Below are 20,130 nucleotides of genomic sequence, written 5' to 3' on the forward strand. Positions count from 1 at the left end.
GCCAATGCCAAAGAAGAAGAAAAAACCAGAATATCGGTGTCAGGCCTCTCTTCTGACTTATCCATGTTTGGTCTGCTGTCACAACAAACCATTTGCATGTTTGTACACAGAGTTTGTTTAGATTGCAGGCAGTATTCTTAGGTTGGTGGGGTGGGAATGCTCAGCCCACTCCCCCTGATCCCCCCATACCCATTGGTCTGAAGAAAAAAATATAGGCATTCGAAATTGAGGCAGAAGTATATCCATTGCATTCTGATTCATTTGTTGTTCAGGGCACTAAATGTGTATTCAGACCAATTCCGTTCAAATTATCTTATCTTTACCCTGATTTGTCCAAGGTCATTCTGTGGGCTTCATCCAGGTACAAGTCAGGGCAGGACTATGGGGCAAAAGCCCAGGGCCCCACTCAGCCAAATGAGTAGGGGAGCCCAAAATGCAGCTTGCCACATTTTAAACTGCATAGTTCCCATCAGGTGGGATTCAGGGCATAAAACCACAAAGCTCAAAGTACCACCAACTTCATCACACTAGCCATCGGTATGAATATAGATTTACTTGCTCATGGGTAATGATATAACTTACAGATAATTATATAATGTGCAAATAATTATATAACCAACAAGGAATTCAGTACTGCAACATAACAGTGGTGGCTGCTACCCTGGATTGCTTTTAAATAAGGTTAGACACAAATATTTAGCAGGTTCACTGATTGCTGTGAGCCAAGCCAAGCCAAATGGAGCATCCATGAAGAGAGGCAGTGTACTTACGATTTCTGGATTCTTGGGGTAAACAACAATTAGTGGCTATTAGATCATTTCCTGAGGTATGTGGCTCCCTGCCTGGACCACTGTTAAAGATTAAGTCAGGGCTAGGCAACCTAAGGCCCGGGGGCCAGATTTCCTTCTCAATCTGGCCCGCGGATGGTCCAGGAATCAGCTTGTTTTTACATGAGTAGAATGTGTGCTTTTATTTAAAATGCATCTCTGGGTTATTTGTGGGGCATAGGAATTTGTTCATTTCCCACCCCAAAATGTAGTCCGGCCCCCCACATGGTCTGAGGGGCAGTGTACTGGCCCACAGCTGAAAAAGGTTGCTGACCCCTGGATTAAGTGCTGGACTAAATGAAGCTAATTGGACTCAGGTTATGTTCTTATCTAGTTCTCTCTCAGTTGCTCTTATCATTTATTGTGTTGGAGCTAATCAGGCAATCATCAGTGCCAGTGTTTTTCATAACAGGCTTCAGCCTTAATCTATGAGGTAATAATAAAGAAACTGACTGTGCTTCATCTTAACCAACTCCCATGCACCTGGCACTGAAGGATTACAGTGTAATCTCCCGTGTCACAATGTATAACCTGACATTCCCACTCCTGGCCTGAATACACATCAGTATGGCACTTATTAATTACCCAAATATGGAATTGCACATCTTTGATTTCTTAAGACACATGGGCCTTCCTCATCTCACCCCTCCAGCTGCCTGCCTCCTACTTTGAAGAAATCATAATGGCTTAAAATACAAAACCATGCAAATTATTTTAAGAGCTTTCCCTACAAAACATTAATTGCATGTAGTTAAAGGCTTAATTAAAGTCTTTGGTAGCTATATTGGTCTGATAGAATAAAAATAGATCAAATGAGGCATAATGTGTTAACCAACTGATGCTGGAAATGTGAGCTCTTTTTAAAAAATTTTACTTGAAAGCCAGATTCTTTTTTAACCTTTTTTTATCTAATAAAAGCTATTGCTTCCTGGATATATCTGCTTTATTTTCATATTATTGTGATCGTTGTTGTTCATATCTTTTTCACTTCACTGTCTATCTGAATACAGTATCTAATTCCTTTTCGCGATCTCAGGGCTCGTCCACATTTGAGCATTACTTAGCTGTTAATCCACATTTCCCCCATTTGAATTAGACTGGAATAGTCCACACCCGCACATATTTGAATATGTAATTGAGGAGCAACTTTTGTCTTTCTCATTAATTCTTTTTTGTTCTCTTTTGTGTTTGTCCTTGCCTTCTAATCTCTTGATTCCGTTATGCCATTTAAGTACCAACAGGGTATGTGCACAGAGAAACCTTGGGTTTTCTTTTAACTCTCTCACACACACCAAAAGTGTGCAAAAACACAGAGTTGAGCAATTGTAAATTTGCTTGTATGATTTTCTGGTTTTGTGCAGATCTGAGGGATCAAAAAAATATAAAGGACTAAACTCCTGGTGCCCATGTATTGAGGTAGCAGTAGATGTGAGAAGGTCCATTGCAGAAAGTGACATTTTATCCACCCACCCCAAAGCACCGAAATAAATTGCCTGAGACCCTGAGTGGAACCTATTTTCACCCATTTTATCAGATAAATCCTCATCAGGTAAATCCAAATTTACAGAGCAAAGCATTGAGACTGGTCTTGTTTGAAGGCAACATAATCTGGATTGCTCAAACACACAGTAAACCCCTGTGTGGGCAGGCTCTCAGTGGAAAAGATTAAAAGATTCAGTGCTGGCCAATGAGTTCTGGAATCCCTCTTCTTTGCTTGCCATCGTATTTGACTTGCCTCAAGTCCATATCTTAACTTGTACTTACAGTACCTGCTGCCACTAAACTTATTTGTGCTTTTGCCTTGTACAGAGAAATCTTTAGAATTGTTTGTACTATGCCAGAAAAGCTGGAGAAAACAAAATGTTTACAGTTAATAGTACCTTTGCCACTGACTTCACCAGTATGCAGATTGCCTTATTGAGGCTTCAGTCCTCTGGGTAATAATAATAATAATAATAATAATAAATTATTTATACCCCACCCATCTGGCTGGGTTTCCCCAGCCACTTATTGGGAGTAAGTGCCACTTGACACAGTGGAGCTGTTTCCTCAGAAATGAGTAAGCATGCATGGAATGATTCTCCCAGAAATACTTGTGCAAAACTATCCCAACTAGCCGCTGTATGAGGAAACAGAAGCACCAGAGCTTTCGCTCAGATGTTTGCTCACTTGGTGTTTTGCTTTTATTTAGATCAACTAAACAAACAGCTTCTCTTCAGCATAATTTTGTAATTTCATAAATATGTAAAAGAAAAGAAAACAACTCCTTGCAGAAACTTCATCAGATACAAGAGCTCCGGGTGCTGCACAGGCTTTATGCAGAATGTATCAAATTAGTGCTAATTACACGGAGGTAGGATTTTAACCTAGCCTATCACCCAGCGTGGAGAAAGGGACAAAACTGGAGAGTTCAGCCACCAGGGGCTTCCAAAAGCCCAGGGAGAAGCAAAGCCAGGAGACAGATGTGCTTCAACTCTGGTTTTCATTTATCTATTTAGAGATTTATGTACCCGCCTAGCATTTTTTACAAAAATCCCTAAGTAGTTTACAAAATATATATACTTAAGCTACATCCAATAAAGTATTATAAATAGAAGTAATAATCAGAATGTGATAAACATATTGTAAGAAATTCATAATTTTAAACAGTAAGTCAGCAACTGAACAGGATAACACTCTCAGCCATCCAAATAGCCCAGGGTAAACATCTCAGCTTTTAGGAAACATTTGAAATATCCAACAAATGGCACTTCCTAAATCTCTTCTGAAAGAATATTTAGAGGGTTGGTGATACAACTGAAAAGATCCATTTCCGAGAGGCTTCCAGGTAGCAATCTGCTGGCTGCTCTATGGTCCACATGGTCTTCTCTGTTGATCATAAAGGTTTCATTGGCCTATAGTGGGGGAAGCAGTCTTCTAGGTCTGCTGCTCCTGAATTGTTTAGGGCTTTATCTATCAATCATAAAATCTTGAACTTGGTTTGGTAGCAGTTAGGCAACAGGCGCAAATCCTTAACCACTGTTGTAATATATGCATGGCTAGATGTATCACTCAATGCACCATCCACAACATTCTGCACTAGGTGCAGCTTCCAAACCAAGCACCAGGGCAGCCCTACATACATTGGATCATAGTAACCAATGCATGGATCAGTGTGGACAGACTATCCTTGCCCATGAGTTACCAGAGCTGCCATCCCAACCAAAGTTGGTAGTACACATTTCATGCCAGAGAGATTATCTAGGAGAATACTGTGCTCAACTGGATCAAAAGTTGCTGAGAGATTCAGCAAGTTTAACAAAGTTACATTCCTCATCTTTCATCCATTAGGATGATCAAGGCCAAATCTGTCCCAATACCAGGCCTAAACCTAGATTGAAATGAGCCCATATAATCAGTTCCCTCTGAGAATGCTTGCAGCTAAATTACCACCACTTCAAACACCATTCCACCAGCACTTAAAACTCTCTATCCTGCTGTCAGAAAATATCCTGTGAATGTCTCCTCCACTAACCACAGACCTGATAATCTGATCTTTTTAGCCAGTCCCTCTGCTGAAGATTACACCAAATGTTATTGAGAATCATATGCTCATGTATAAACACCCTTATTATAATTGTTCAGTTTTGTAATTCTTCCATTACTACTGTCCATTACACTCACGTTGTACATGTAAATAGCTTTTTGAAAACAAGCATAATAAACCAATTCTATGCTTTACCGAATACATACTGTCTTTGCCCAATACATACTTTCATTTCATGAAATTATTTAGCATCTGGAATGCATGGATTCGTAGATCCATAAATCTAAGAGCCATCTGTTCCATGTTTTAAACGACGTATATTTCTGTGACAGGGCAAGCAAATAGTTGTTGTGCTTTAGATAATTAGCACTACTTGTATAATGAAGTAAGAGACCTGTGGCTCGTCACTGACAGAACCCAATGTTATCTACTCCTTAAAGAAACTTTGATCCCTTATCTCTGAAAGCCTTCTAAATAGAATGAGGATGGGAATGAAGGTTTGTTTACCAATGAATGTTGATAGAAAGCTCAAATTCCTTTACTTGGGAAAGAAATGCAACAACTGCTTCTCCTTAGTAAACCATTATTTTATCATGCCAATTTATAGTTGTACTAGTAATGTAGTAAGAAGGCAGCAGATGAAAGGAAGCTATTTGGAAGAGAGCTTGAGGGCACCAGTGGCCAACTGTTCACCCTTCTTCTCACCTGACACTTTTGAGCATTTACCTGTATTTCCCTACAGAATACACAAGGGGTTATGTAAATGTAATAGCCAAGTGTACATCCTTCACTATGTTTTCATATGGTAAAGCATTTCTCTAGGGGGAAAGAGAGCTGAGCATCTTAGGTGGCTGGCTGCCACCCAGGGATCTGATGTGGGAGCAGTAGACTGTGGCTATGTGTTGAAGTGTTTAGGTTAAAGACCATGGGCAAAACTTATATTCAATGCAGAAAAGAGTAGGAGCATATTGTTGATGAAAGCAGGCCTCATCCCCACCCTCCAAAAGTACACATGTGAATTCCCACTTCTTTTTTGCACATGATAGCACTTTTGTATGATATGAGCAAAAGGGACAAAACAGGATATGAGCAAAAGGGACAAAACAAACAGGAATGGGCGTCAACTCTTGAAGCCTCAATTTACGCTAAATATCAGGAAAATTCCTAGAAAAAGTTAGGTAATGGCACAAACTGCCAACAGTGACTTTTTATCACTAACGCTATTCAAGACTATGCTTGACACCCTTCTATCATGGATTATATAGTTGTTTATTTTATGAGACATGGGGTGGATCAAGAACAAGCCTTTTCCAGCTCAAACCATGTTGCTAATTAGCTAGCTAACAACAATTGAGTAAAATACTGATGGAATAACTATTGACCTCATATTCCTAAATATTCAGTCTGCATAAAGCTTTTCTTTTTTACATAGTCAAGACAGATAATTAAATGTTTTCCTTCCTTTACTAACAATGCAGCCAAACATCAGTCTGCTTCAGAAGTTACAGATGTTGCATAGATATTCCTTGGTGTTTTTGTGGGATTCCTGCCACTGATATTGGTCAATATACACAAGGGAATGGGAAAGGCAGATGAGAGAAGAGGGTGGAGATGGTGGGGGAAATGAGGAAATATCTGCTCCAAATTTTGCCCTTCCAAAATGTCAAACATGTGTTTGTTTATCCTGTGCTTTCTTTGTTTTAGGCATTTTTAAACCTGTCCCTATTAGCTTTCCATTCTTCTTTCTGAAATCAATGAAACTGTTTTTTATACATGCATTTTTCAAAAATTGTTGTTAAAGAAATTTTGTGATCATCTCCGCATCATAGGCTACTTCTTATGGGGAATTTTCCTTGTGTCCCTATTCCTGTATGTGTGTGGGTGTATGTATTGCCATGTACTGTTATGAGCTTGTGGGTGCTAGACACTTCTATACTCCTGGAACCAGTAAGTGTTAGAATTTAATCAATGGCTTCTAATTATGGGAAATAGCCAGACCGCTATAATCCCCAGAGCCAGCAAAGTTGTTAGAATCTAATTAAGGTTTGGGGTGCTAAACTGTGTGATAGACCTCTCTAATCCTCAGATCAATAAGTGTTAAAAGCCAATAAAGGCAGGCTAGTTTCCTGATGAGGTAATCGCCTGGGGTGATGGGCCATTAAGAGAACAGAGGATCAAATGGACCTGGTGTGACATGGCAAATGAGTAGGGCCTCTCCCTCAAGAGATAAAGCTAGAGCTTAGAGAGTTAGAAGCACTGTGAGCTAGAAGCTTAGAATAGGGAGTATGAGTAATATGACGAAGAAAGCAAGCAGTGAGTAGGAAATTAAAGAGCAGCATCTGAGAGGAGTGGTTGGTATCTGTCTGAATCCAAGGTTACTGCTATGGGAGAAGCAAGATGCTTATGGGGTGTTGATGCTGTGAACCCTACTAGCGCAGGCTCAGGTTGTATATATGTGTAAATAAACCATAGATCATAAAGACACCACAGTCTCCACTGGGCCCCGTTCCCAAAAGGAAACAGGAATCCTGGGTGAAGCACGCCTGGAACCCCTGGAATCTTGCACTGTTTGAAGATTAAAATATAAAGCTATTGTCATGTGGCAACCAATAGACGACCAAGTCCACTGCAGGGTGACAAACAGCAGGCAGATGAGACAGGAAGCAGTGCTGGTGGCAGGCAGCCCAAGGAAACTGTTTAATGGAGGGGGGTAGAGGTTCTTGACTTAGCAGTTAGCTAGCCACTCTGTGAAGAACACTCCCCGCTGTTACATGTGGTTGCAGCGAGGCTTAACAGTGGGGGAGGCACTTCATACAGCAGTTTAGCAAGCTGCTCTGTGAAGTGCCTTTCCTTCAAAAGGAGTTGGGAGTCGGGGTGAGCTGTGAGTGGGGACTCGGGGTGGGTTGGGGGGGAGAGGGGTGAACTGTGAGGAGAGGGGAGGGGTGAGGGGTCAAGGGATAGACGAGAGGGTGGGTGAGGTAAAAGGAGGGGGATTGGTCAGGTGTCAGGGAGGAAGGACTGGCAAAGTGGTTGGTTAGTAGGCAGGGTTGGCAAGCGGTCCAAGCAGGAATAGCAGTGCCTAGCAAAGGTTTCCTCAACCTCGGCCCTCCAGATGTTTTGAGACTACAATTCCCAGCATCCCTGACCACTGGTCCTCCTAGCTAGGGATCATGGGAGTTGTAGGCCAAAAACATCTGGAGGGCCGAGGTACAGGAAGTCTGACCTAGCATAAGCATACACACATACCTACCTCGCATAATTTATATGATGCCCATATATATAAACCATACTTCTGTTTCCCAAATTGCAGAAGCAGGAACCCAGTCCTCCAGCCACCGCTCGCAGGTATTCAGATTGGAGAAGCTATTATTGGTGCATGTGTGTGTACACTTCAGATGCCAAGACAAAGGACACATGAGTTTTGTGTTGGACTATCAGAATTGGAGTACAAAATGTACTGTAAGAAGCAGCTCCAAAATAATGGGAATAATTCAGCCAGAGCTGAGCACATTTAAAAGGGACTCAATTTCAGTGGAGTACATTTAACGCATGCCTGTTTCTCCCATTGAACTCATGGGCTGCAAAAGCGATTAGCTCTGACTCAGTTGTGCCGATTGTTGGAAGCAGACTTTCTGTACTTAAATACACATCACACTTTACTGTGCATCAATGACAATCTTTTAATGATCAAACAGTCGATTCAGTGGCCCACTCAGTGGTGGCCGGTGCCCACTGGGACTGGTAGGGCAGAAGGCAGGGCTCCTAACATTGGGCAGAGCCAATGAGAGGCAGAACCAACAAATTCTAGTTTTGTCCCACTCCCCATCCTTGCTGAATTCTAGGAGGCCAAGGGAGCTAGGAATGCTAAGAAGGAAGAAGCTGACAGTCAAGCGTCACCCTTTGATCTGCCTGTAAATTAAGAAGGCAGGTAATTGGCCGCAGACTGAGGATTTCCCGAGGTTGCTGGGGCAGTGCCTCCTTTCCCTTAATGGACCAGCCTCCACTGAATCTACTGACTGGTTTGATAAACATTTACAGTCCCAAAACTATTTGTATAATCCTTACATGGGCGTCACCAATGTTGATCTGAACCCATTTTATGACCAGGACCTTTTCACTGAATGCTTTATACAGTCAGGTCTATATTTCAGCTGCAGCTCTGTATATACTTAATAAGTTTAAACTTCACTGAATTGCTATGCTGAGGCTTTAAAGGAAAACTAGTAGATTATCACTGAATTTAATACCTCAGCAGCTGTTGAAGAACTGCCACTGTCACCAGATACTACAGAGTTCAGAGGTTTATCAGTTTTGGAAACCCAGACCTAGAAACTTGAATCCAGGCTTTATACTGCTGAAAATCTCAGCCATCAAAACACAATATTATTGTTGTTAATATTAATGCATTTACACACCCCTTTCCCACCATTCCTGTTGCTCTCACAGTGGCTTAATTAAGTACAATTGAAAAATCAACAACTCAATTAAAATTACACAACACCCATATCATTTATAATAAAATAGCAAACAGAGCAGGAACATACCCTCCCATTTCACCACCTGAGGGGAAATGTGAAAGTGCCTCCCTGTGCCAATGAAGCTATGCATACCGGGGTTGCAATGTGGTGGTCTTCCAGGCTCTGGCGAGATCTTGCAAATCTGCAAAACCCTGTGAGAGTTTCATGAGATCTCACGGGCTCTCATGATATTTCACAGGGCTCTCGCAAGGTCTCACCAGATTTTGGAAGCCCCTGCTGCTTTTCCTCACTAGTGTGGCAGTTGTGGCGGTGGAGCCCATGATGGCACCCTTTGGATTCCACCGCCTGAGGCAGCTGCCTCAGTCCGCCTCATGGATGGGCCAGCCCTGAACCAGAGACTGTGGTCTAGTTTACATGTACAGTAGTACCTCGGGTTATAGACGCTTCAGGTTACAGACGCTTCAGGTTACAGACTCCGCTAACCCAGAAATATTACCTCGGGTTAAGAACTTTGATTCAGGATGAGAACAGAAATTGTGCAGCAGTGGCACAGTGGCAGCAGTAGGCCCCATTAGCTAAAGTGGTGCTTCAGGTTAAGAACAGCTTCAGGTTAAGAACGGACCTCCAGAACGAATTAAGTTCTTAACCCTAGGTACCACTGTAATGTTATCTCAGAACAAACCGGGATCAGAAACGATGGTTTAAAGTTGGTTTCAGATTCTGGTTTGTTCTGTACCAAGGTTTCCTGACAGAACAGGAAACTATTGTTAATGAACCCTGGAGGTCTTCAGCTGTGGCATGCTGAGAAGAGAGGAGGGAAGGGGTGGCTTAGACATTTGCCTAGCTTGTGCCTGTCTTGGGTTAATAAGCCAAATAGGCTGCATCCGATTGAATCATTAAACAATACATCAGAAGCCACTTTCCCTCCTGTGAACATTCCACCCCAGTGCTATTCCAAGGGAGCAGAGAAACAAAACTAAGGGGTCTAGGTGACCGGAACAAGAGAGATTGTGATTAGGCAGTAGACTGCAACCTGGCTGCTCTAAAGAAATGTGTGTTGCCAGCTCTTGGTTTGACTTCTTTTAATCTGATTAGAGATGGGCCTTCATGCAGAGGTGCAGGAAGAAGGGAATCAGAAGGACTTCATTCCTCAGTCAACATTTAGCAGTTAGAGAATGTCCTTTGGATTTCTGAAAATCTACAGCACCTCACAAATCTAGTCTCCCTACCCATAATCTTATTGAAATTGCTCCTTTGTGGTTTTTGATCTTGGCAAATGGTTCTGGTATTGAAGTAATTGTTCGTTTTACCTTCATTCACATAGGAAGAGAAGGATATATCTAATATTGAAAGTTGTGCCTGTTCGTATGAACATGACCTTAATTTAAAGCTAACTTTGGTAGACAGACATGACAACTGATTGTTTAATCCTGCCTATTCACTATTTAAAGACAATGTATGCACATGTCTCTCTTCCTCTCTCTGAAAGACTCTTTTTACTGCATCTGCTACTGTGAAGATGAAGTCTGAAACTAATATGGTATGAATAGCTTTTTGACTATTTTTTTAAAAAGTGTAATTCCTCCCAAAGCAACTTCCAAGCCGGATGTGAATAAAGTAGCCATAAACCAGATGGAGCATGCTGACTCACAAAAACACTAGTTTATCTCAGCATCAGATGAAAATATTAACTATTAAGGACCTTATATGGTTTTCCTTGTGTGGCCATCCTGATCATGGCACAGTTCTGCATTAATTCCACACACCCACACACCGTGTCCCTTGGTAACGGATTTGGTTTTGTGCAACTCTAGGGACACTCCAGGGAGCCATTTTTCAATCCAGATTTTGCTTCAGCAGAATCCAAATGCAGCCTAGGGATACCAAGAGAACACGCACACCAGAAATTGCTTCTCCCACACTGCACCTTAATTAGATTCTTTAGACTGGTAAATTTGGACGTGTCACAATTTATATACAATGAACAAATAATGTGCTGTTAAAGAACAAATGTAAACAGCTATTTCAGACCAACTTCATGAGAAATAGGACCTTGCTGCTGGTTTGATATGGTTGTTGTTTTTTTAATACTAGTTTATGGCAAATGCATTTTCCCCTCAGAGGCAGCACTCAACCATAACAGCCAGCAAGCATTTGAATGCTGTATCAATTATCCTAGCATCCTTGACGTTGAGGTCTAGCATATTTTAAGAACTCTTTGCCAAAATGAATAAAAACCTTCAGCACGCCAAAGGTCTTCTGCTCTTTCCAAAGACTCTGTCCTTTCTCCTTGCTTTCCTGTCTGCTTGGAACTGCCACCCAGATCACTTGCACAATGTTGCCTCTCTCTTCAAATCCATCCAGAAAACTTACCTTGAAGCCTTTGGCACAAACTCTCATTTCCCATGTCGAAGCCTAAGTATGGCTAATTGCATTAATCACACATTCTTCCCCTGTTCTCTGTTGTGTCCAATTCCCTCATCATGGGGATGGAGCTCTAGAGTTTTTGAGAAACCTGAAGGTGATAAGCAATAATTAAGTTTACAACTAGACAGAAAGTTAAACTTCCAATGTCTGGCATTCATTTTTCTCTCTCCCACTGTGGCATTTGGTCAGAGAAACACTGCAAGTTGTTGCAGTGATTCTGACACCTGCATAACCTACATTGGTGGGATGTTTTCAAAACGAACATGTGGACTTTTGACAAGAACTCTACCATAACAGCCTTCAGTCTCTGAAAAACAGTCGGATCTTCCTATCCTTAGAAAAAAATTCTATCATTTGTCCCGTCTAATGGCTAAACAAGGGGATGCGAGTGGCCCTGTGGTCTAAACCACTGAGTCTTGGGCTTGCCGATCAGTAGGTTGGCGATTCGAATCGCCGCGACGGGGTGAGCTCCCGTTGCTCGATCCCTGCTCCTGCCCACCTAGCAGTTTGAAAGCACGTCAAAGTGCAAGTAGATAAATAGGTACCACTCTGGCAGGAAGGTAAACGGCATTTCTGTGCGCTGCTCTGGTTTCGCCAGAAGCAGTTTAGTCATGCTGGCCACATGACCTGGAAAAACTGTGTGGGCTCCCTCAGCCAGTAAAGCAGGATGAGTGCCGCAACCCCAGAGTCGTTCGTGACTGGACTTAACTGTCAGGGGCCCTTTACCTTTACCTTTTAATGGCTAAACTGGCCATGCAACCACACTTTGTAAAGTACCACTGGACCACCCAGATTTATCTATTTTCCCCGAAACCCAACTTCCTTTCCACCCCCATATATATATGATGTTTTGCTCTACATGTAAAGCTGAATGCATGCAAATTGCAGGCCAGCTGTAGTACTCACACTCTTTTGGTCTGGTTTACCCGGAATCCACATGGCCAACCAGTTGGAATTCTGCCTGGGTCAGAGGAATGTGCCACAGCGTAGGCACCGGCAGATATTCCTGTCGACCTCCCCGCGTCTCCACTCTGCTGATAAGCAGGCGAGGTCCGGCGATTCTTCTCAGATGTATGAGAGGAACACACCGTTCTTCCTCTCTCCCCTTTGGTGTCCCCAGGGAGGGGAAAGAAGCAGACAGAAAACTATTTACATCATTTATTTCTGCCTCTTACATCAGTACAGAGAATCATGTCTGCACTCAACAACAGCAAGAAGAAACTCCTCCCAAGTACATCCAGTACGGGTCATATGACACACACACACACTGAGCTAACATCCGGTGCTCAGTACAGAATGGACTGCCCCTTTGTTCCCATGGCAACAGTCACAAACATCCCGTCTGGCTTTCCAGCCACAAGCAGCTGGCTGAGCTGCTAGAGCCTTTGCTTGCTGCAGCATTGGTGCTTTATGGTAACATACTCCCCCTAAAGTATCAATGTGTGCCGCGAGCAAAGCGTCATCCAGAGAAGAAAACAAACAGTTGTTATATTTATAACATTCCCCTGTTGTTTCAGTTCCACCCTTGGAACTACCCGCCACTGGTTTAACCAATGTACCTCTCTGGTTGTGTGACTTCGCATTAGCTCGGTTAACAACTCTCTGTTGTGCCTTTGTCTCTGACTCAGACACATCTTCAATCTGTCCTTGGTCGTTTACAATAGCAACATATGCAAGGTTAGCAAACTCCTTTGAATACCTCTTGGGTGGTACACCCTTCGTTGCTCTCTCAGACCTGCGTATGAGGTTCTGATCCTCTGTGCTCACTGGTTCAACCTTTGGACTCTCTGGAGAACCAGTACTAAGCTTAATCAATGGTTCATCCTCCTCTTCTGAGGGTCTAGTCATTATGTGAGATTTCCTCTCAATGACTGTGACAACTGAGCTGTCTGAGCTATCGCTGTCATCATCAGTACTACTGAACTCAATAAGATCAAACTCATCATCATCATTATCATCAGAATTGCCACCTGTGGGAAATGTTTGTACTATCCGCTCTTGCTTTGGAGCACTCTCTAGGAACTTTGTGAGAATCACTTGACCAGATTCAGACAAAATTACTCTGTAGAGACCCTTTTCATAACCCACAAAAATGCCTCTGGCATTCTTTACTCCACCTGGAGCTTCTGTTCTCACATGAGACCCGAAAACCTTGAAATAGGCAACAGAAGGTTTTCTCTTGAACAGCTTCTCAAAAGGAGAACATCCCAACTCTGTTGAGACTTTTCTCAACCACACATGAAGATAGGACGCTAGCGATTCGGCCCAATATACATGTGGCAAATGTGAACTCAGCAATTGCGCATTCATCCCCTTTTGCAATTCTTTGTTCACCCTCACACAGACTCCTCTGTTCCACGCTTCTTGCGAAACTGCCACTTTGTGGTCTATCCCTTTTCCATCCAGGAACTCCTGAAACTTCTGTAACAGAAAAACTTCTTTGTCATCTGTGAAAAGACAATCAATGTTAGCATCATGCATACTTTTAACCTTGTCACAAAACTCCTGAAACTTTTCTAAAGTTTCTTGCGGTTTCTCCATCATATAAACCCAAGAATAATTAGTGAAACAATCCACACACAAAAGGTAATACTTTGCACTGCCTCTAGATGGTTCTAGAGGACCAATCACATCAGCATACACCCGCTGAAATGCTCTGTCGACCTTCTTCGTCACCTTCCTGGTGCTCACACTGGTCATACCTGCAAGAGAGATTTCGTTAGAATCAGAAGAATTACATTTCATGTAATCACTTTGATCAAAAGTCAACAAATACAGTCCATCTTTCTCTTTGGCAGTAAGAAACAGTTCTCCATCTTGGTAGATCTTGCAGCTTTTAGCATCATAGGACAGTTTCAGTCCTTTCTTTGCAATCTGCGACACGCTCAGCAGATTATATCTCAGTTCTGGAACCAGGTAAACATCACTTATAGTCAAGTTCAGACTCTCAAGATACACAGTCCCAATTCCAGTCGCTTCCAACTCTTGACCGTTGGCCTGTTTCACAGTGAAGCTTTGCTTCTTCAACGTCGAAAACAGTCCTCTGTGCGGGCACAAATGTTTTGTACAGCCCGTGTCGATTATGAACGAGTTCCCAACATCTGGCGTGGTTCCTTTCGCCATCATAGCCTTTGCAGGTTTCACCTGGCACTTGGTGCGGCTTTTGCCTGACGCCTGAGGCTTCGTAGAGCTGCTCTTTGCTCCTCTTGACTGGCGCGGCTTCTTACAGTTTCGCTGTAGATGCCCAGTCTGTCCACAATTGTAGCATCGGACAGCACTCAATGCTACACCATGCTCTCCAGTAGCATCAGCAGTGGGGGAATTAGAACTCTGTTCTTCCCTCCCCCTGTCCTTTTCTTCCAGTGCAGCAAGTCTGTCGTGTTCATTCAGGACCACAGCACAAACTCTCTCCGCGGTCAGCTGCGCGGCCGGTAGGGAACCAAGCTGACTGGCAACAACCTTGTAGGTGCGGCTAAGGCTGTTTATCATCATGAAGCAAAACACTTCCTCCTGAAGACGGAAATTGCGTTCCACCATCTGTTGACGCAGAAACTTCATTTCTGTCAGGTGCGCTTGAACATCTCCATCAGGCGCAAGTCTCAGATTGGTCAATTTCTCAAAATACAGCAACGCTGAAGAACCAGCATCTCTCTGATGCGTTGTACGCAGCGTGTCCCATACCTCTTTCGCATTTTCTAAATGCTGAACATGCACCAACTGATCATCTGAGACACACAGAATTATAGCAGTCCTGGCCCTTACATTCTGTGACTCCCAACCTCTGGTTGGTGCTGCAGGGATGGGGTTTTCAATTACATCAAAAAGCCTCTGATTCTGCAGCAGGGCCTTCATCTTTACAGACCAAGATGAATAATTGTCATTGGTTAAGGGAGGTGGGCAAGGCAAACCTCCCCCTTTCTTGGCATCCATCTTGAAGCCAAGCCTCCAGCTCACAATGTCAAACAAACTGTAAAATCCAACAGTTGTTTTTTCCTTTCTCACGCAGCAAACTGCAGATTGTTTACGCTCTTTGCACCTGGCAGCTAAACTCAGGCTGCTATTGAAAAGTCCCTTCCAAGAGCTCGTAAACCTTGTAGCCAAAACATTCTCTGGTTTTGTTTCGCTTTCCCAGGCTTACACGCAGAGTCCAGCCCCTTTGCCAGTAACTTTCCAGGACCGTTACCTAGCAACAATGCATTTCAATAGGACATCTTATCTACCACAAAAATTTGTGGAATGCAGGCTTCAGCCTTCAAGCTGCAGGCCTCTTCCTCCGGAGCTTTTGTTTTCTTTGAAACGCAGCTCCGTGAACCAGGGAATTAATCTTCCTGCGTTCACACTTTTAGCCCGAAATGCAGCATACCTTGAGCTCTGTTGCTCTGGAAAACACCTCTTCTTTCCACCAGCTGTCTGTGGAGCCTCTGGCTTCTTTCAGACGCTTCTCTTCCTCCTTGGAGCAGAGGAGGACAATCCACCAGCCTCTCATGCAGATGTCCGATGGATCGAAACCATCCGAAGGCTGCCACTGTTGGAATTCTGCCTGGGTCAGAGGAATGTGCCACAGCGTAGGCACCGGCAGATATTCCTGTCGACCTCCCCGCGTCTCCACTCTGCTGATAAGCAGGCGAGGTCCGGCGATTCTTCTCAGATGTATGAGAGGAACACACCGTTCTTCCTCTCTCCCCTTTGGTGTCCCCAGGGAGGGGAAAGAAGCAGACAGAAAACTATTTACATCATTTATTTCTGCCTCTTACATCAGTACAGAGAATCATGTCTGCACTCAACAACAGCAAGAAGAAACTCCTCCCAAGTACATCCAGTACGGGTCATATGACACACACACACACTGAGCTAACATCCGGTGCTCAGTACAGAATGGACTGCCCCTTTGTTCCCATGGCAACAGTCACAAACATCCTGTCTGGCTTTCCAGCCACAAGCAGCTGGCTGAGCTGCTAGAGCCTTTGCTTGCTGCAGCATTGGTGCTTTATGGTAACACAACCAACCCATTGTCAAAATCTCTCTGTGTATGGGACACATTTGCGTCAGGGTTAGGTTAAATGCATGATCCTTAAGATGCAAGCTTCTTATGTGAGGGAGATTTTGATAGAAGGAAAGCTGGGAGTGGAATCTCCCACATATATTCTACTGTTACTCTTGCAGGTCTTTTAAAGCAAATAAATAAATCACAATTTTTTTTGGATTTTTTTCTCTATATTCGCAGTTAGCATTCAAAAATGAATGCGATCCAACTATGGTAGCCAAGTGACATAATCTAATTCAGAATGATTAATCAGCTCGGCATTTATTGAGCATTTGTTATGAAAACTAAATGTCAAGCTACACACCTAAAAAAGCTTGTCCAGAAAGTTGTGTTCCTATTGCAATCCCACTGGAAAACACAAATGTCATGACATCTGAATGACTTTTCCTCTCGCAGAAAGTCTCCGCATTAATGCTAATGTCTAGGCAATGCCTAGCTCAAGATGGACTTTAACAGTGATCAATACTGTACCAATAAAAAAAAAAACTGTAGCAGGAGCTTTTCTCTTGCTCTGCACACATCACCAGCCTAATATGCAGCTAGGACATCCCTTTTCTCAATTCAGATAGAAACTGGTTTGGGCGGAAATGCATCAAAATGAAGTATTTCACAAGAAACAACAGGGTAGATATGGATTGTTGTGACAAACATCTTAAGTCTACCACTTCCTAAACCAGTAGTGGGAGCGAACTGGATGTAAACAGGATGGTGTACACAGCCTAAACCTCTAGCATTTGGAAATAATTTATGGGGGAAAGGCTTATCAGAGAGTAAAAACGACCTTTATTTTTCTGCGTGTTCATTTTCAGTAAATGAAAACTCTGCAACTCCTCCACACTTGGAGATTCCAGTCCTGTTTGCTTTGACTTCTTGTAACTAAGCCTAAGGAGGGGGGAGAGATCTGCAAATTCCCACTAATGAATTCCAGATTTCTGAACTGTACATCCAGCTGCATTCTCTGAAGGTTAGGCTGCAAGCGGAGCCCAGCTGCAGAAAGGGCAGCAAAATATGGACAGAATTGTGATTATGTTTACACAATTTATAATGCACAGACTAGAGTATATATAAAAAACCCAACCAGTGTCGTAATAGTGAAGCAAATGAACCGGAATGTGTATGAGATCATTTTTCTTCTATATTGAACTGGCAAAACTATGGCAGTGAACTTTCCCTAGAAGGTGTGCCATTTAAACAAGTTAAATAAACCTGGCATTACTAATTTAACTGACTAAATTTAGTTGATGCTTTGTGTTAGTGCTAATTAAGAAGTTTGCTCCTTAGAATGAGCGCCAACAAAAATGAAAATTTATTGATATAATATGCTAAAAGGAGGGAACTAGCCCATGAATGAATAGAGGCTCCTCCCATCTCCATCCTCACAATGCGTGGCAATCTCACTATGAGCCATGCAGTGATGGATCTACACTTCCTCATGCTGCAAATGGAACAATGCTTTTGTGTTTTCTCTTTGCGTGTGTCTTTCTGTATGTAGGACAAGCATTTCTTGGCAGGAAAAAATGGAATGTTTTAATAAATGAAAACATACTCAAGGAGCAGAACTGTGACTGTATGCTAGATATGCAACCCTAGAAATATTTCCGTGAATACTGAAACTTACGCAGCTCCACAAATTTTGAAGAACTCACATCGTGTGCACTTACATGTCTTGGACTTATAAGCCACCATTTGTATTCCTACAATATGAATATGATTTTAATTTAAAATTCCACACTGAAATTCTCTCTATCTCTCTTTTTAAAGTAGACGCATTTCTCCATCTTGATGTTTCATCTCATCTTGTTTGAATTCACTGCTATTTATCACTGTTGTTGTTGTTTAGTTGTGTCCAACTCTTCATGACCCCATGGACCAGAGCACGCCAGGCACTCCTGTCTTCTACGTATGCTATTTTAGTTCTCAGGATGTGTTTTTACTACTGCTGTTTTTATTAGTCATTGATCATTTTGGTTGCATTATGTTGTATTTTAATATGTTATATACCCCGTGCTATTTTTCTAGAAAAATAGGTACCGGAACTCGCCACGAACACCCCCCACTCCCCATTCTCTTAGAATGGCAATGGCGCCCACCTGAGAGGTGCCAGAATTGAATTCTGGCTGAAAAAAAGCTCTGGTGTTATTGACTCCTTACTTCCAGTAACAAGAGCTGCAACTCAAATTACCATGCTCATTACTGCCGCTGTGTTTTCTACTGACAGCTCATTTGGGGCAGAAAGACGTTTTCTTTCAAGCTGAAGTGAAAATTGCCATCCAAGCATAAACATCAGAAGGCGGGAGAAGGAACTCTTGTGATCATTAAGCTCCTTGGTGCTGCTCTGAATTAAAGATGTAAGCAGACACATCTTGTCCACCCCTCTCTTCTCTCTGGTCTTTATGCTTCGTGCAGCTGTTCAGCTGCTTTTAGCCCCACTGTGGAAAAGCCATGCTCCAACATGATGTACATCAGCATTTATTTTTTACAAAACAACCACCCCCCAGAAATGATTATTCTAGTAATTCCCTGCCTATTGATAGCACCCCTCCACTTTGCTCTTTGATTAATACAACGATAACAAATGCTGGGTACAATTTTCAAGTGAAGATGAAGGCAGACATGGCAAAACAAAGGGGGGGGGGGTTTCACCATGCATCTTTGCTGCTGGACTGGAATAAAAAGCTTTCTATCCCCGTCAAACAGTAGGCTTTGCCCTTCTCCATCTTTTTCTTCAGCACTCCATTCCCCACCCCTTGGCCTGGTTTGCACATTGTGCTAAGCTAAAGTTAAACCATCGTTTATTAAACCATATTTTATCAAACAAAGCATGCCTATGGACCCCATCATTTGCCTCACCATTAGGGTTGCCATATTTCAAACAGTGAAAATCCAGACAGAAAAGTTGTTGAGGGTTTTTTTTGGTAATGCTGTTTATGAGTTTTACCGATTTCTACCTGGACACTGCTAGAGACAGCAGTATTCTAGATATGTCTGGGAAATTGTGGATGTACAGCAACCCTTCTCACCATGCTAAGTCCTGATGCCAGGCTTGAGCATTGGGGAAGCGCTTCCCAGAGATCTTTATGTCATCCTGATCAGATATATAGTAGTATCTTTAGTTTGATGGAATTCCGAACTAAGTTCCACAATAGAGGTATTTTCTCATTTGTATTTTTCCTGTCATTCTTCAGTTATAATTTTGTTCATTTCAGCACAAAAACCTGCGTGAAAATGTTGGGAAAGTGCAGTGCTACCACCTGCTATGGAATGCAATACATATTGCCATTCAAGTGAGAATTTTACAGCAGGAGGAAGTAGAGGGAGATCTGCTGGAACCTGACAAGTTTCAATACAACCACAGATTATCATGATAAAGATCTTGGCATGTGCCTTTATGGATTTGGCTCAGTGCTCGTTTTTATTCCAGCAAGCTTTTGATTGCTACATTTTATATCTGATGGTCATTTTTATCTGCTCTAGTTTTAAGTGCATTTTTACTGTTGTTTATTTTTTTATTGTAGTTCACTGTATTGCGATTTTAAAGTGTTGCAAGTCTCCCTAAATAGTGGGTGGGAATTTCACATAAATAAAATATGTTCTATTCCTTGTCTTAAATTTAAGCTGCTGACACGTTGCTGTTGGGGGCACTCCTTGATCTCTCTCTGCCATCTCTGCCCAAGTGACATCTGTGGACAGAAGTGTTTTTACCAGCTGGGTCTGGTATGCCAACTATGATGGTTGCTAGATTGTGACAGCCTGACCACAGTGGTCCATGCTTTGGTAACCTCAAAACTTGATTACTTCAGCACGCTTTATGTGGGGCTGCCCTTGTAT

The sequence above is a fragment of the Podarcis pityusensis genome, assembly GCF_964106645.2.
Source record: "Podarcis pityusensis genome assembly, chromosome: 2".
In the NCBI taxonomy this organism is placed as follows: Eukaryota; Metazoa; Chordata; class Lepidosauria; order Squamata; family Lacertidae; genus Podarcis; species Podarcis pityusensis.